At 37.3% G+C, this 18,992-nt stretch overlaps 1 protein-coding gene across 1 annotated transcript in view; it reads right to left on the bottom strand.

Moving 5' to 3' along the window:
• LOC126958215 (olfactory receptor 4K1) overlaps positions 1-8,353 on the bottom strand; it is a 34,397-nt gene extending 26,044 nt beyond the window's left edge. Inside the window, exon 1 of the mRNA XM_050796393.1 lies at positions 8,145-8,353. The gene's annotated coding sequence lies outside the window, so the exon portion shown is untranslated. The remainder of the gene's footprint in view (positions 1-8,144) is intronic.
• Between the last annotated feature and the right edge of the window lie 10,639 nt (positions 8,354-18,992).

Below are 18,992 nucleotides of genomic sequence, written 5' to 3'. Positions count from 1 at the left end.
GAGAATTTTAGACCAATATCCCTGATGAACATCGATGCAAAAATCCTCAATAAAATACTGGCAAACCGGATTCAGCAACACATCAAAAAGCTTATCCACCATGATCAAGTGGGCTTCATCCCTGGGATGCAAGGCTGGTTCAACATTCGCAAATCAATAAACATAATCCAGCATATAAACAGAACCAAAGACAAGAACCACATGATTATCTCAATTGATGCAGAAAAGGCTTTTGACAAAATTCAACAGCCCTTCATGCTAAAAACGCTCAATAAATTCGGTATTGATGGAACGTACCTCAAAATAATAAGAGCTATTTATGACAAACCCACAGCCAATATCATACTGAATGGGCAAAAACTGGAAAAATTCCCTTTGAAAACTGGCACAAGACAGGGATGCCCTCTCTCACCACTCCTATTCAACATAGTGTTGGAAGTTCTGGCTAGGGCAATCAGGCAAGAGAAAGAAATCAAGGGTATTCAGTTAGGAAAAGAAGAAGTCAAATTGTCCCTGTTTGCAGATGACATGATTGTATATTTAGAAAACCCCATTGTCTCAGCCCAAAATCTCCTTAAGCTGATAAGCAACTTCAGCAAAGTCTCAGGATACAAAATTAATGTGCAAAAATCACAAGCATTCTTATACACCAGTAACAGACAAACAGAGAGCCAAATCAGGAATGAACTTCCATTCACAATTGCTTCAAAGAGAATCAAATACCTAGGAATCCAACTTACAAGGGATGTAAAGGACCTCTTCAAGGAGAACTACAAACCACTGCTCAGTGAAATCAAAGAGGACACAAACAAATGGAAGAACATACCATGCTCATGGATAGGAAGAATCAATATCGTGAAAATGGCCATACTGCCCAAGGTAATTTATAGATTCAATGCCATCCCCTTCAAGCTACCAATGAGTTTCTTCACAGAATTGGAAAAAACTGCTTTAAAGTTCATATGGAACCAAAAAAGAGCCCGCATCTCCAAGACAATCCTAAGTCAAAAGAACAAAGCTGGAGGCATCACGCTACCTGACTTCAAACTATACTACAAGGCTACAGTAACCAAAACAGCATGGTACTGGTACCAAAACAGAGATATAGACCAATGGAACAGAACAGAGTCCTCAGAAATAATACCACACATCTACAGCCATTTGATCTTTGACAAACCTGAGAGAAACAAGAAATGGGGAAAGGATTCCCTATTTAATAAATGGTGCTGGGAAAATTGGCTAGCCATAAGTAGAAAGCTGAAACTGGATCCTTTCCTTACTCCTTATACGAAAATTAATTCAAGATGGATTAGAGACTTAAATGTTAGACCTAATACCATAAAAATCCTAGAGGAAAACCTAGGTAGTACCATTCAGGACATAGGCATGGGCAAAGATTTCATGTCTAAAACACCAAAAGCAACGGCAGCAAAAGCCAAAATTGACAAATGGGATCTCATTAAACTAAAGAGCTTCTGCACAGCAAAAGACACTACCATCAGAGTGAACAGGCAACCTACAGAATGGGAGAAAATTTTTGCAATCTACTCATCTGACAAAGGGCTAATATCCAGAACCTACAAAGAACTCAAACAAATTTACGAGAAAAAAACAAACAACCCCATCAAAAAGTGGGCAAAGGACATGAACAGACATTTCTCAAAAGAAGACATTCATACAGCCAACAGACACATGAAAAAATGCTCATCATCACTGGCCATCAGAGAAATGCAAATCAAAACCACCATGAGATACCATCTCACACCAGTTAGAATGGCAATCATTAAAAAGTCAGGAAACAACAGGTGCTGGAGAGGATGTGGAGAAATAGGAACACTTTTACACTGTTGGTGGGATTGTAAACTAGTTCAACCATTATGGAAAACAGTATGGCGATTCCTCAAGGATCTAGAACTAGATGTACCATATGACCCAGCCATCCCATTACTGGGTATATACCCAAAGGATTATAAATTATGCTGCTATAAAGACACATGCACACGTATGTTTATTGCAGCACTATTCACAATAGCAAAGACTTGGAATCAACCCAAATGTCCATCAGTGACAGATTGGATTAAGAAAATGTGGCACATATACACCATGGAATACTATGCAGCCATAAAAAAGGATGAGTTTGAGTCCTTTGTAGGGACTTGGATGCAGCTGGAATCCATCATTCTTAGCAAACTATCACAAGAACAGAAAACCAAACACCGCATGTTCTCACTCATAGGTGGGAACTGAACAATGAGATCACTCGGACTCAGGAAGGGGAACATCACACACCGGGGCCTATCATTGGGAGGGGGGAGGGGGGAGGGATTGCATTGGGAGTTATGCCTGATGTAAATGACGAGTTGATGGGTGCAGCACAGCAACATGGCACAAGTATACATATATAACAAACCTGCACGTTATGCACATGTACCCTACAACTTAAAGTATAATAATAATAAATAAATTAAAAAAAATAAATAAATAAAAAAATAAAATGAGCACTTGCATAAATAAATATGTGCTAGAGGTTCTCCAGAATGTACACTTGGAGAGTAATTGCTAAATTGTACAAAATTCAAATCTTCAGCATTGCTATTAGATATTTCCAAATTATTCTACAAAGCTACAAATTTGTGCTTCCTTTCAGTTATCAGTTTATTGTCTCTCAGGTTTGAATGTAGCCTTCAATATGGGCTAGGTGTTGAACAATGGAATTTCTTTAAGTATTTCTCCCTTTAAAGTGAGAACAATGTTTAGCTTTCTCAGAGAAAGATGCTAGAAGCACATTGCAGGAGGAAGAAACCCTCTTACCAGTTCAGGCCTCTGCTGGGGTCAGCAACACAGGTGTGAGGAAAACCAATGGAGACTGCCCCAGTCACAGGCCCGAAACTTGATCTCTCTACAACCTCACAGCCATGGTCTTGTGATAACCTTTCACGAGACTTTTCACACAGAAACCAGGGTCCCCCCGCCAACAATTTGGAAGAGTTCCTACCCATACCAGCACCTAGATTTCCTTTGCGCATCCAGTCCACTGGTTTCTGATCACCTCTTCCCCAGCTTGCATAAGAGGTGGGCTATTAGTTGCCCAGCAGTTGGGAGACCAGCTCTGACCTAGCCAAATCAGTGAGCTTTTTTACTCACCAATGAGATGAACCATTCATTTCCCAATGAAACTTAACCTCTGTTAAGATTGTGGTTCCTTGGGTACTTTCTCTTTGCTATAGGGCACCACCTAGAGTTTCCTTATATCTTATAGTTACTTTTCCATTATAGTTCATTCTTTATACCAAACTACTTAATCTGTTGTATGGTTTCTGTCTCCTGACTGTACACAGACTGCTACGTATTTCTACAAACAGTGAATGAAGATTTTAATGAAATCTTTAATGATGGTCATAAAGTTTCTCTCTTGTTCCTTGTAATTCTGCACCTTATACATTTTGAGGCTGACATTAGGATTATGCAAGTTTAGGAAGATAGTATAATCCTGGAAAACATTTCCTTTAGCAATATAGTCTCACTTAAATTATGTCTGATATGTTCAATATAATTAGTCATTAGGGAAATGTAAATTTAAAATACAATTAGCTGCAACTCCACACTTGTGAGGAAGCTAAAATTAAAATGAAAAATAACAAGTTTAGCAAACATGTAGAGGAAGTGAAATTTTCATGGGAATATAGGAACATAAAATAATGTAAGCACTTAAAAAAGGGTCTATCAGTTTCTTTTAAAAAGTTAAACATACACCTACAACATGATTCAGACATTCCAATTTATTATTTGCCTAAAAATGGAAAAATAAAATATATATCCATACAAAGACTTATATACAAATAAGCAACCATGTTGGTAATAGGCAAAACTGAGGCACAATACAAATGTCTATCGACAATGAATTAATCAATAAACGGTGGTATTCCCATACAATGAACTACTTCTAAGCAATAAAAAGGGAACATAATATTGATACATGTATAAAAATAGATAAATTCAAATAAATATACTGAGTGAAAGTAGGAAAAACAGTAGAACAAGTAGTGGATTGGGGAGGGGTGGCAGAAAACTTTTGGGACCATGGATACATTCATTATTTTGATTGTAGAGACAGTTTTATGGGCATACGTCAAAACATCAAATTGTGCACTTTACTACATTCAATTTATTGCCTATCAATTATACCTTAGTAAAGCCGTCTTAAAAAAACATGACTACATGTGACTCAATCATCTTATTCCTAGCTATCTACTCACAAGAAATGAAAACGTAGGTTCACACAAAACCTTATATAGAGATGTCTGTAGCAACTTCATTATTAATTTCCAAACCACCCATACATTCTTCATCAACAAACGGAATAAACCATAAGCAACATTGATAAATTTCACATACATTTTGCTAAAGCGCCAGCAGGAAACCAGATTCCAAAAAGCTACACACTACAGGATTATATGAATATCTGAAAAAAAGCAAAACTACAGAGAAAAAAAGAAATCTGTGGTTTCCAGGGGTGTAGGAGGTGGTGAGAAGTTGTCTATATGGGAATAGCAATGGGAAAATTTTGGTGATGGAACTATTCTGTGTGGAACTGTAGTGGTGGACGTAGAACTCTATGCATTTGTCAAAATGCATAGAAATACACAAAACTAAAAGTGAATTTAACCCTAAAAGTTTTTTACAGGTAATCACAAATGTAGAAACAGCTGTACTCTTCTTCAACCCGGCAAAAGTACAAACGGTAATTAAAATAATAACTAAGCCTGTAACTGAGAATGAAGTGTTAGGGCAATTGACAAAATATATTTTTAAAGCTTCATTAGAAACTAAGGTAACACAAAATAAAACAATGGTTTTATTTACATTTATTTTCTCATTAAATTAGCAGATTAAAATTTTATGCTCAATGATACAAAATATGATGAATTATATGAAATATGTCTTCATTAAATTCATTAGGAATTTTTAGTATTTAAGAAAATATGATATGACATATAAAATACATGAGTATATTTACAATATGATATGTAAGCAACTACAGTTGACTGAGTGTGTGCTGGAGAGAGCAGGCATCCTTGACCTGTTTCCCACTCTCAGCTGCTGTTGCCTGAGCAGGGCCATGGCCTCCACAGTCCTTGAAACCCCACCCCCCTGGGTCACTGCCTGTGAGCTGCTGCTGCCACCAGTCATCTCATTTTCCCCACACCCACTATAACAAAGAAGGAGAAATTCTTCAACCCAAATCAGGCTGAGTGGAAGTTCCTCTACATCCTGACCAGTGAAGAACATTTGGGGCAAATCACCAAGTGCCAGAGGGGCCCTGAGGTGGCGTTTTCTTAGAATCGCCTGTTCCCATTCTGGGTCATGGCTTAGTAAATGTTCTGGGAAATGAGACTTTCCATCTCACAGTGATTGTCCATAGAAGAGAAGGCTACAGATGAATGTTAGTGACACGTGTGTTGGTGGCAGCAGCAGAGGCACACTGACCTGTCACCCAGCAGGAGACTGCTTCCTGGACCACTAGTGAGAGAGAGGAAAGGAGGTTTACTCCTGCTCTTCTACCTAGTCTTGTGTGGGTTCCTAGCTGTATTCTTTTTGTTCACAATGTGGGCTATGCTTCAGACGCTGAAAGATAAGGTTCCAAAATACCAGCTTCCTAGTTCAGGACTTAAATTTTCTCCAGAACCAGTGACGGCATTAAAATATGCATTCAGTATGTCTGATTCAGCTTCCTAGAATAGGTATTTTGTAGATTTAATACTTTTCTAAAGCTGTATTAGATGAACAGAAGAATCTCACAATCCATCCTGATGAAGTTCTTTTTGAAAGAAGAGACTAGTTTATAATGCATGTAAATTTCCTGCTACCTTAGTTTAAGCATGCAGTGGTATGGAGCATCCTGATATTTGTGCTTTCAAAGGAAACCCTTGTATTCTTGTAAAAATTAGCAGAGTAATTAGATTAAATCCTCAAGTGGAACCAAGGCTAATGAGTTTAAAAGAAGAACACCAGACAAGTCTGATAACCTCTCACCATGGATTTATAGACTTAAAATATTTAGCACATTGTGGAAAAAAATATGCATGTGTCATATCTATAGCAGTTGTTCTGTCTAAGTAATCTTTGATCATAATGGCTGATACTAGGAAAGAAGCAACACTACAGTGCAGGATTGATGAATCACCCAACGTATAAAACCAAGGTGTTTAAAAGCATAGTGAATGCATAACATGAATAGGATAGCTCCACAGGATAAATGTTGTGTTGTTTGTTTTTATTTTGTGCCAAATGGACTGGACAGTATATAATAGAGTGAAATCACCTTGAAGGAAGTTGGGGTGGTACCTAACACTGGATGTCTTAGTTCATACTGGCTGTTATAACAAAATGCCACAAACTGAGTGGCTTATAAACAATAGGAATTCAGTTCTAGAGGCTAAGAAGTTCAAGATAAAGAAATTGGTAAATTAAGTGGCCTGTACTGACTTCCTAGATCATAGACAGCAGTTGCTCTAACTTCACGTGTCAAAAAGAAGGAATTCTCTGAGGCCACTAATGACGTTCATGAGAGCTCCATCCAAAAGACCTAATGACTTACCAAAGGTTTTACTTCCTCATACCATTAACTTGGTGGTAAGAATTTCAATACATGAATAGGACATAAAATGTTCAGACTATAGCACTACAGGGGGTGGGGGACATAAAAATTCAGCCCACAGCTCTGGGGCAGCATCATAATGTACTTTTAGATTACAGTGTTCATTGTTCTGAAGTAACTGCTTTTGCTTCTTGTTCTATTTTTATGTGGTTTTATTGCCAAGTGTCTAAAGCTTTATATGCTATGTTATGTAACTGTTTTATGGACTTAAAACTAGTTAACTGTCATATTTCGATGTTAACACCATTTTGGTGACAAAATGATAAGAATAAATGGTACCTTGGTAACATCAAGTGATTTTATATAGCTTCATAAAAGGTGATCTCTTGCATCTCTCAAGTTTTGTATGTGAGGAGGAAAAAATAAAATAAAAGTAGATTTGAAAAGTGTTATCTTAAATTCTTATAAAGTTAATTTTACATGCTTAATTAGTCTATGGATCTTTTTAATACAGAGCGTAAACTTTTTGATGTAAAATGTATGAAGAAAAGAATGTTAATGGAATGTTTTTACTGCTAAAGGTAAATCTCACAAATTACTTAGTATATCTTAACCATAAAAGAAACAGCATTTTTAGTTTAGCAAGTATGAATATGCACGTAAATTTTTATCAAACAATTTCCTATTTTATCAAAATATTTTAAATTGTGCAATCATTTGTGAAACACTCTGTATTGATTTTAGTTAGCAAATATAAGAAAATTAACTACAAAACTATAGCAAGTATGACTGAAGAATGCATAATTGTGTATAGGCTTCTTTACAAGTATTTAACAAAGAACATGCATTTATAATTTCAAGCAAACAAATTAACTGTTAAAAACATTGACGGTTAGAAGAAAAAGACAAAGTCTGTGTCTCAAGTTCCCACTTGTCTACTCAATTCAACAAATCTAGTCTTATGAGAGAGAGCTGGGAAGACAGCCTGGAAGTTACATACTGGGTCTTCAGTTTATGAATTGCTGATTTTACCTCTTTGTTTCTCAATGTGTAAATAAGGGGGTTTAATATAGGTGTGAAAACTGTAGAGAATACAGACAGAATGTTATCCACTGGTAAGTTGCTGAAAGGCCAGGCATAGATGAAGATACAGGGCCCAAAGAACAGGGTCACCACAGTAATGTGGGCAGTCAGAGTGCTGCGAGCCTTGGCCATACCTGATGAGGAATGTCGCCGCACAGTAATCAGAATGACCGTGTAGGAGATCAGCAAAAGAAAAAATGACGTTGCCCCCATAAGACCACTGTCCAAAAGCATCAACACTTCAGGGATATAAGTATCTGTACAGGCAAGTTTGATGACCAAAGTAAGGTCGCAATAATAACTGTCCACTATGTTTGGGCCACAGAAGGGCAAATTTACAGTGAAAGCTAACTGGCTCAGGGAGTGCATAACCCCAATGACCCAAGATCCTACCACTAGGCCTGTACATGTGCACAAGTCCATGATGGTTGCATAATGGAGAGGTTTGCAAATGGCTACATACCTGTCATAGGCCATGGCTACAAGGAGCACCATCTCACCACCAGCAAAGACATGGAGCAAGAATATCTGGGCCATGCAGCCCTCAAAGGAGATAGTCTTGGGTTCATGAAGGAAATCATGGATCATCTTAGGGGTTGCATAAGAGGCAAGAAAAATATCAAAAACAGAAAGGTTACTGAGCATGATGTACATGGGTGTATGCAGGGCAGGTTCCGAAATCACTGTAAAAACAATGAGAAGATTGCCCAGTATAATGGCAATGTACAACAAGTTAAAAAACACAAAGAAGAGATACTGGAGCTCCCAGGAACTGCAGAGTCCCAGCAAAACAAACTCCGGCACCCTAGAATAATTTCCCTTGTCCATGGTCTCAGCCTACAAGAGAAGTACCTACAAAGAGAAACATCAATGGGTTATTATCAAGATCTAGAAAAGTAGACTACAATCCAAAAGTGTTCTTCTCCACATTAATTTAAAATGCTCTAGAGTTATCCCACTAGGAAATGTCTTATCTGTAATTTTGACGTATATATATTCTTCTCTCAATTATCCTTATTAATGAAGAATGGCTATGAGGTACAACCATAGTAAGTCAACAACTCCATTTTATAAATTTGTGCGTTAAATCTGAGGCTAAGCAAATAACATATATATACCACAAAAACCTCAATTAAGAAGAGATGCTAATATATCCAGATTATTTGTTCCACCTTCCTTTGCCCTGCTTCTTTTTATATCCACTCAGAATTATCTACAAGCAGCTTCAATTCATAGAGAATCCCCACAAGGCCACATTTACAAGGAAAATACCTATCTTTTCCCCCATATTTTTTACTCTGGTTTTCTCTCCTGTTGCCTCTGTCTTTACTCTATAAGCAACACCTGCAACCTGCAGTGATTTTATGGATTAAACCACGAAAACTGCTTAATCCATATTATCTCTGAAGTTATGTGAACTGTTTGGGTTTGAGGTAAATTCCCTTGCAGTTAACCTTATACTGTATGAGAATATGTAAACTGAAATGTACATATGTCAGTACAGAATATCAGTAGATAAGGTGATAATAGCCATAAAATGAAGATTTGAAAAATGCCAGAAATCCTCATAGAGAATGGCACCATATCCTCTACTGAATGCCATTTTTGTCTAGATGTTGCACTGGGCAGGGTTGAACTGAGGTAAGTATAGAATGATATTAGTATGCTTCTGTAGAGTCTCCTCTATTCAATATTTCAGAAAAAGAACCCACAGAACTAAAAGAAACCTCAAATATTACAGACACAGATCTTTAAGTCATTTTCTATCATACCCAAAGTCAAATTTTATGCTCTAGACTAAAATTGATATAATTATTTTGTGGTAGAGTCAAAGGACTTTGCACAAAACTCTAAGTCCAAGTATCATAAGCCATTGCTCCACCTTTCATTCTCCAGTTAAAGGTCTTATTGCTATTTTCCAAAAAGAAAATCTCAAGCAATTGGATCAAGCAAGTTGTTGATATAAATTTTTTTTTTAATAAACGCATACCTCATTCAATTATCTACAGATTTTGAGAAAGTTGAAACAGGTTTTGGCTTCTTTCAGATCAAATGTTCTTGTAGGGGAGCCGCACCAAATGTGCACATACTTTTGAGTTAAGGTGTTATAACTATAATAAATATTGACTTAGGTAAACCTCCTCTTCTCAACACTCTATTTCACCCGTTTCCCGTTTTATCATTTACGTATTTCATTTAGGACTTGGGATTGAACAAGGACCATGGGAGTATGAATGTGTCCCATGATGATTCCTTACCATTAAATATTTGTTGGCTTATTGAATAGGGAAAAAGGCTCAAGTCCAGACAGCCAAATCACTTTCAGCTTTCTTTCAACTCCCAGAGCTCTTTCCCTTATCTCACTACCAATTACATGCACTATGTCTCTAATAGATTTAGGAAGAGTTTTATATGGAGAAATTTCTGTAACACTACAGGAAGAATTGAGTTGAATTGAATCTTCAGTGATATTCCACACATCAGTGGGAAGAAACTCAGCAAAGAACAGCTGATGCACTGCAATATGAATGTTAAATGAATTCCTGTTGTAATTTTAAACGTTAAAAATTATTGATAGGATATCCCATACAAACATATTTGTATTCTTAGCATACACTCCACTTAATTATGGTGTGTTATATGGGAATATTATAACTTTGGTCTGATGTGCTAACACTTTACTGAGGATTTTTTCATATAGGTTTCCAATTACAGTAGTTTTAAGTTGTTGGGCGATCCACTTCCTATTTTGGTAGTAAGACAATGATAGGCTCACAAAATTAGTGGGGTTGCTCAGAAAAGTGTTTCTATATCCTAGCATTATCTGTCCTTTGACAGGTTTGGGAAAGGTTGTACATAAACATGAATGTAGCTTGTGAGTTTTATAGGATGATACTTTTGACTTCTTTTAATGTATTCCATGATGATTAGAGCTTTAATTTTCTCCTCCTCAGAAAATTTGACAACATACGATTTCTGAAAAAATTAAAAATTCATGTCAATGAATGTTGTCTTCTGCTTTTACATTATTTAAGTTGCTTAATTTCCTAAACATATAAATTTAGGAGCATTTTTCTAATCTATAATGATTAATTGTACAGTCTCTTTTTAACTTTAATTTTCATCAGTACGATCTTTTCTCTTTTTTTCTTGTTGTTCTTTTATTTTTGCTTTTCCAAGAGCCATATATTTGGTTTCACAAGGAACTGCACTAGATTATTTGTTTTATAATTTCAAGAACGTCCGATATTCTTTAATTGACAAGAAAAAATCTATATATTTTTATTTTACAACGTGATGTTTTTGATGTTTTAATGTTTGTGTACACTGCATAATGACTAAATCAAGCTATTTATCATGGGCATTACCTCACATACTTTAGCATTTGTTTTTTGTGATGAGTACCACTTAAAATCTACTTTCTTAGAAATTTTCAAATATACAACATACTGTCATTAACTGTAGTCACCATGAAGTATAATGGATCTCTTGAACATAGTCCTTCTGTCTAGATAAAATTTTATGTTCTTTGACCAACATCTCCCCAATTGTCCCACCCCCAATCCTCTGGTGACTACCATTTTACTTCATGCTACTCTGAGTTCAAATTTTACAGTTCATATATAAGTGAAATCATGCAATGTTTGTCATTTTGTGCCTGCTTTATTTTACTTAACATAATGCCCTCCAGTTTCATCCATGTTTTTTCAAAAGACAATATTTTCTTCTTTTTTAAGGATGAATAGTATTTCATTGTATGAGAAAGGTCTTCAAAAGTTTCATGGAAAATAAATATAAAATGACTATGGATGTATTTCAAAATTTGCACTAAAATAAATTCAAACTAACTTTTTATAACATTTCTGAACAGGATCTAGTTTGAGGCACTAAGAAGGATAAGATATCAATTTGAAAAGAAGTCATATGAGAGCAACAAGAATTCTGCTAAAACTGAAGCAAGAACACACATCAAATTTATGGTGAAGCTGAAATGGAAGAATGGTGAAATAATTGAAACTTTACTAAAAACTTAGAGGTACAACACCCCAAAGAAATCATTTACAAATGGATAACTTGTTTTAAGAAAGAATTAGATGGTGTTGAAGATGATGCACACAATGGCAGACCATCCACATCAATTTGTGAGCAAAAAATTCATCTTGCTCATGCCCCAATTGAAGAGGACTGATGAGAACTAACAATAGTCAACACTTGTAGACATCTCAACTAGTTCAGCTTACACAATTCCGATTGAAAAATTAAAGTTGAGCAATCGTATTGTCCAATGGGTGTCAAAACCACTGTGCCCAGATCAACTGCAGATGAGAGCAGAGCTTTCAATGGTAATTTTAAACTGGTATATATCAGTAGGTTCTTGCATTACTGTAAAGCAATACCTGAGACTGGGTAATTAATTTTAAAAGAGGTTTAATTGGCTCATGGTTCTACAGGCTGTACAAACATAGCATAAGCAACTGCTCCGTTTCTAGTAAGAACTTCAGGAAGCTTACAATCATGGCAAAAGGTAAAGGGGAAGCAGGCACATCACACTGTGAGAACAGAAGCAAGGGGAGCAGGAGGATGCCACACGTTTTTAAACAACCAGTTCTCATGGGAACCAACTAATTACCAAAGGGATGGTGCTAAAGCCATGCATAAGGGATCTGCCCCCATGATCTAAACACCTCCCACCAAGACCACCTCCAACACTGGGGATTACATTTCAACATGAGATGTGGAGGGAAAAAATATGTAAACCATATCATTCTACCCCTGGCCCTCCAAATCTCATGTCTTTTTCACATCACAAAATAATCATCTCCTACTAACAGTCCCCCAAAGTCTTAACTCGTTCAAACATCAAATCCAAAGTCTTAAGTATCATCTAAGACTCATCTCCTTTCACCTATGAGCCTCTAAAATCAAAACAAGTTATTTACTCCCAAGCTCTAATAATAGTACAAGCATTAGGTAAACATTGCTATTCTGAAAGATAAAAATTGGCCAAAAGGAAAGGGTAATAGGTCCCATACAAATCTGAAAACCAGCAGGACAGTCATTAAATATGAAAGCTCCAAAATAATCTCCTTTGACTCTATTTCCCACATCCAGAACATATTGATGCAAAGGGTGGACTTTTAAGGCCTTGAGAAACTCTGCCTATATAGCTTTGCAGGGTGCAGACCCCATGGCTGCTCTCACAAGTTGGAGTTAAGTGCCTGTGGCTTTTCCAGGCACAGTGTGCAAGCTGCAGGTGAATCAACCATTCTGGGGTCTAGAGGGCAGTGTCCCCCCCTCCCACAGCTCCACTAGGCAGTGTCCCAGTGGGGACTCTGTGTGGGGACTCCAACCCCACAGTGTCCCTCATCATTTCCCCAGTAGAGGTTCCCTGTGAATTCTCCTTCCTTGTGGCAAGTATATGAGGAAGGCTGGGTATAGAGGCTTCCTTATATATTCCATGAAACACAGGTAGAAGCTGCCAAGCCTTTTTCACCCTTGCCACAGTACCCTTCTGTGTACATGCAGGATTGACACCACATGGAAGCCACCAAGGATTATGGCTTGCACCCTATGAAGCAGCAGCCTAAGCTGAACCTGGGGCCCATTTAACTGTGGTTGGAGCTGAAGCAGCCAGAATGTGGGAGCAGTGTCTTGAGGCTGAGCAGAGCAGCGCCATCTTGGGCCTGGCCCCTGAAATCGTTCTTTCCTCCTAAGCCTCTGGCCCTATGATAGGAGGGGCTGTCTCCAAGATCTCTGAAATAAATACATTTGGGGCCTTTTTCCCATTGTCTTGAGTATTGGCACTTGGCTGCCTTTCAGTCTTGCTAGTCTCTCTAGCAAGTGATTGCTCCACAGCCTGCTTGGATTGGATTCTTTCTCTGCCACATGTCCAGGCTCAAAATATCTCAGAATTTTACACTCTACTTCCCTTTTAAATACATCTAAATTTAAGTTATTTCTTTTTTCTCATATCTGACCATAGGCTATTATAAGCAACCAGGCCACATCTTGAATGTTTTGCTGCTTAGAAATTTCTTCCATTAGATACCCTAAATAATCACTCTTAAGTTAAAACTTCCACAGATACCTAGAACATGAACACAATGCAGACAAGTTCTTTGCTATGGTGTAACATGAGTGACATTTACTCCAGTTCCCAAAAACTCTCATTTCTATCTGAGACCTGATCAGTGTGGTCTTCACTGTCCGTATTTCTATTAGTATCTTGGTCACAACCATTTAACCAGTCTCTAAGAAGTTCCAAACTTTCCCTCATCTTCCTATCTTCTTCAGAGCCCTCCAAACTTTTTCAACCTTTGCCCATTTCCAGTTCCAAAGCTACTTCCACATTTTCAAGTATCCTTATAGCAACATCCCACTCCTCATTATCAATTTTGTGTTATGTCATTCTTGAATTGCTATAAAGAAATACCTGAGACTGGGTAATTTATAAAGAGAAGGGGCTTAATTGATCACAGTTCCTTAACTGGCAGGAAGAATGGTGCCAGCATCTGCTTCTGATGAGGGCCTCAGGAAGCTTACAATCATGACAGAGGACAAGTGGGGAGAAAGTGCATCACATGATAAAAACAGGAGCAAGAAAGAGAAAGAGGAGTCCCAGACCCTTAAACATCCAGATCTCACATGAACTAACTGAGCTAAAACTCACTTATCATCAAGGGGATGCTGCTTAGACATTCATGAAGGACCAACCCCCCGATTCAATCACCTCCAGCCAAGCCCTACCTCCAACACTGGAAATCACATTTAGACATGAGATTTGGAGGGGACAAACATCCAAACTATATCAAGTGGGATCAATATCTGAAGTATTTCTTTGAAGAATTGTAACAGAACATGAAACATGGCTTTACCAGTATGATCCTGAAGACACAGCACAATCAAAGGAATAACTACCAAGTGATAGGATTGGTACAAAGTTGAGCAGTCAAAAACAAAGTTCATGGCAACAGTATTTTGGGATTCTCAAGGCATTTTGTTTGTTTACTTTCTGGGGGGCCAAAGAATGGTAGCATCTGTTTTTTATAAGATTGTTTTGAGAAAGCCAAACTTTGGCAGTAAAATGCACAGGAAAGCCTCAACAGAGAGTCTTTCTTCACCATGCCAATCCTCTTGCTCATTCTTCTCATGAAACAAGAGCAATTTTGTGAGGGTTTTGATGGGAAATTATTAGACATACACCTTACAGTCCTGATTTGGCTCCTTCTATTTTTTGTTTTCCAATCTTAAAAAAAAATTCTGTAAAGGGTACCCATTTTTCTTGAGCTAATGAAGAAAGACTGCAATGGCATTGTTAAATTCCCAGGACATTCAGTTATTTAGGGAAAAACTGAATGGCTGGTATCACTGCTTACAAAACTGTCTTGAACTTGATGGAGCTTATCTTGAGAAATAAAGTTATTTTTAAAAAATTTTTATCTTTTAACTCCATTTTTTTCATAAACTTTTTGAAGTACCCTCATATATATGCCACATTTTCTTTCCCCTTCATCCATTCATGAACATTTGATTGATTCCATCTCTTGGCTGTTGTGAATAATGATGCAGTAAACACGGAAGTACAGATATCTCTTCAACGTACTGATTTCAATTCCTTTGGATATATACCCAGTAATGGAATTACTGGGTCATATGGCAGTCCTATTTTTAATTCTTTAGGAACCTCTATACTGTTTTCCATAATGAATGTCCTAATTTACATTCCCACTAACAGGGTACAAGAGTTCCCTTTACTTTCTTGCCAACACTTGTTATCTTTCATCATTTCGATATACCTCTTCCAAGAGTTGTGAGTTAATATCTCATTACAGTTATTTGCATTTCCTTGATAATTAGTGATGTTGAGTATTTTTTCACATATCTGTTGACCAGTTGTATGTCTTTTTTTTTTTCTTTTGGAGAAATGTATATTAAGGTCCTTTGCCCACTTTATAACTGAGTTATTCATTTTAGTGGTATTGAGTTGTTTGAGTTCTTTGTATGTATTGGATATAAACATTGTATCCCATGTGTGGTTTGCAAATATGTTCTCCCATTCCATAGGTTGATTTTCATTTTATTGGTTGTTTCTTTATACAAGGAAAAGATTCTGTAGAAGCCTTTTAGTCTTATGTAATCCAATTTGTCTATTTATGCTTTTTATCTTTTTTTGGTCTGTGCTTTAGTATCCAAAAAATCATTGGCCCAACTAACAGCATAGAAAATTGTTCCTATGTTTTCATCTAGTAATTTTACAATTAAGTCTCATGTATAAGTGTTCAGCGATTTTCAGTTGAGTTTTTAAATATGGGGTGAGATAAGGGTCTAATTTTATTCTTCTGCCTGTGGATTTCCAGTTTCCCAAAACCATTTATTGAAGAGACTGTACTTTCAACATTATGTGCTCTGGGCACCTTTGTCAAAAATGAATTGACCATAAATGCATGGATTCATTTCGGAGCTTTCCATTCAGTTTTGTTGGCCTATATGTCTGTTTCTATACCAATACCGTGCTTTTTTGGTTACTATAACTTTGTAGTAGATTTTTACATAAGGTAGTGTGATGCTTCCAGTTTTGTTCTGTTTTCTCAAGATTTATTTGGATTTTCAGGGGTTTTTGTGGTTCCATACAAATTTTATGATTTTTTTCTATTTCTGTGCAAAATGTCATAGAATTTTAAGAACTTCTGTTTTAAAAGTAGAACTACAATGAAATATAATTTCTCATCTATTACATTGACAAAAATCTAAAATTTCAATGTACTCTCTTGAGAAGGCTATGAGGTACTCTCATATATTGCAAGTGAGAATGCAAAACAAAAAAAGGAAGTGTATTTAGCAATGTGTAGAAAATACGTGTGCAACTGACCCTTGTACTTAGCAATTTTACTTGAAACAATAGGAAAAAAGAAAAGACTAGACATATGTTGATAACTATAAAAGCTGGGTATAAATGCACAGATGGGAGCATGTGAGTACATTCTCATCTTCTGTATAATTTTTAAACGTCCAAATTAGGAAGTTTAAAAAATAACTTTTATTCTTAACTATAATTATGCCTTCCATCACGGCTTACTTGTCCTTTTACAAGCTTCTTGTGTTCAATGCCTGGTTAATTTGAAATCACTTTATAACAGCACATAACTGCATTTCTTCATTGAATGGTCATGGAACTCTAGTTTACATATACTAAACTAGGAGCTCTAAATTCATTGAGGTACAAGATAGCAGGTCCTAACTTTATAAAACTTATATTCTAAGGCAGAAAGCACATACCTTGACAAGTAATTAAAGTAAAATTATATTTGTTTTTTTCATAGGGGAAGCAGAGAGTGGTATTGTGTCCGGAATTGGTGGGTTCTTGGTCCCACTGACTTCAAGAATGAAGCCGCGTACCCTTGTGGTGAGTGTTACAGTTCTTAAAGATGCTGTGTCTGGAGTTTGTTCCTTCTGATGTTCGGACATATTTGGAGTTTCTTCCTTCTGGTGGGTTCGTGGTCTCGCTGGCTTCAGGAGTGAAGCTGCAGACCTTCACGGTGAGTGTTACAGTTCTTAAGGCAGCCCATTTGGAGTTGTCTCCATCAGGGGTGTGCATAATTTACAGAAAGGCAAGACCTAATTTTGAAATGAAAGAGTAAGGAATTCAATCAAGTCTTTCCTAACAAAAGTAATGATAAACTGGAAAAAAAGTGATTGGAAACAACTATTTCAGAATCCTGGATATTGACGGTTAAGAACTGAATGTTTATGTCCCCCAACCCCCGCTAACAATCCATATGTTGAAATCCTAACCTCCAATGAGATGGTATTAGGAAGGGCAGACTTTTGGAGATAAATCAGGTCATGAGGGTGGACCCCTCATGGATGGGATCAGTGCCTTTGTAAAAAATACTTTAGAGAGATTTGTAGTTCTCTTTCTGCCATGTAAGGGTATAAGGAGAAGTTGATGGCCTGCAGCCTGAAAGAGGACACTCACCAGAACCCAACCAGACTGGCAGTCTGATCTCAGGCTTCCAGCCTGCAAAACTATGAGAAACAAATTTCTGTTGCTTATAAACCACCTAGTCTATGGTACTTTGTGATGGCTGCCCAAACTGACATTAAGACAAAAAGAAAGAGAAACCTGTATTTGTGAAAACCTAATGAATATCACATAAGAACAGTAGAAGTATATGGTATTTTAGCCTACAGCTTCTTGCATTATCACTACCCCAACAAACTCCTTCAGCATAATAGTTCCAGCAGAGTGGGGGAAGTGGTGGAAGTCAGCCGCTTTTCTGCCAGAGGTGGCTGATACAATTTAGAGCTGGAAACAGAAAATCACATGCCTAAAATAATAATGACCTTGGTGTCAAAATGTCATGAAATTCAGCATTGGAGTTAGTCTAATATTGATATATTGGATAAAACAAGCAGGAAACTGGCACACTTTGGATGTATGTCTCCACCCAAATCTCATATTGAAATGTAATCCTCAGTGTTAGAGGTGAGGCGTGGCGGGAGGTGATTCGATCATGGAGGTGAATTTCTCATTAATGGCTTAGCACCATTCCTCTTGGTACTGTCCTCATAATAGTGAGTGAGTTTTCATGAGATCTGGTTATTTAAAAATGTGTGGCACCTCCCTTCTTTCTCTCTTGCTCCTGCTTTTGCCATGTGACATGCAAGCTCCCTTTCAGCCTTCTGCCATGATTGTAAGTTTCCTGAGGCCTCTCAGGAAGCTTGGCAGATGCTAGCATCATGCTGTCTGTACAGCCTGCAGAATCTTGAGACAATTAAACCTCTTTTCTTTATAAATTACACAGTATCAGGTATTTCTTTATAGCAATGCAAGAACGAACTAATACATCACCTCTACACATAAAAAAAGAAATTAGCTGGGCATGGTGGTGTATGCCTACAGTTCTGGCTACTTGGGAGACTGAGGTGGTGTGGGGAAAAGAAAGAGAGATCAGACTGTTACTGTGTCTATATAGAAAGAAGTAGACATAAGAGACTCCATTTTGTTCTGTATTTGAGATGTTGTTAATCTGTGACCCTACCCCCAACCTTGCCCTTGCAAGAGACATGTGCTGTGGTGACTCAAGGTTTAATGGATTTTGGGCTGTGCAGGATGTGCTTTGTTAAACAAGTACCTGAAGGCAGTATGCTTGTGAAAAGTCATCACCATTCTCTTAATCTCAAGTACCCAGGGACACGCACACTGCCAAAGGCTGCAGGGACCTCTGCCTAGGAAAGCTAGGTATTGTCCAAGGTTTCTCCCCATGTGATAGTCTGAAATATGGCCTCATGGGAAGGGAAAGACCTGATC

This window comes from Macaca thibetana, chromosome 7, assembly GCF_024542745.1.
Source record: "Macaca thibetana thibetana isolate TM-01 chromosome 7, ASM2454274v1, whole genome shotgun sequence".
Classification (NCBI taxonomy): domain Eukaryota; kingdom Metazoa; phylum Chordata; class Mammalia; order Primates; family Cercopithecidae; genus Macaca; species Macaca thibetana.
The sequence above is the reverse complement of the archived record's forward strand: the minus strand, read 5'-3'. Positions and strand labels throughout refer to the sequence as shown.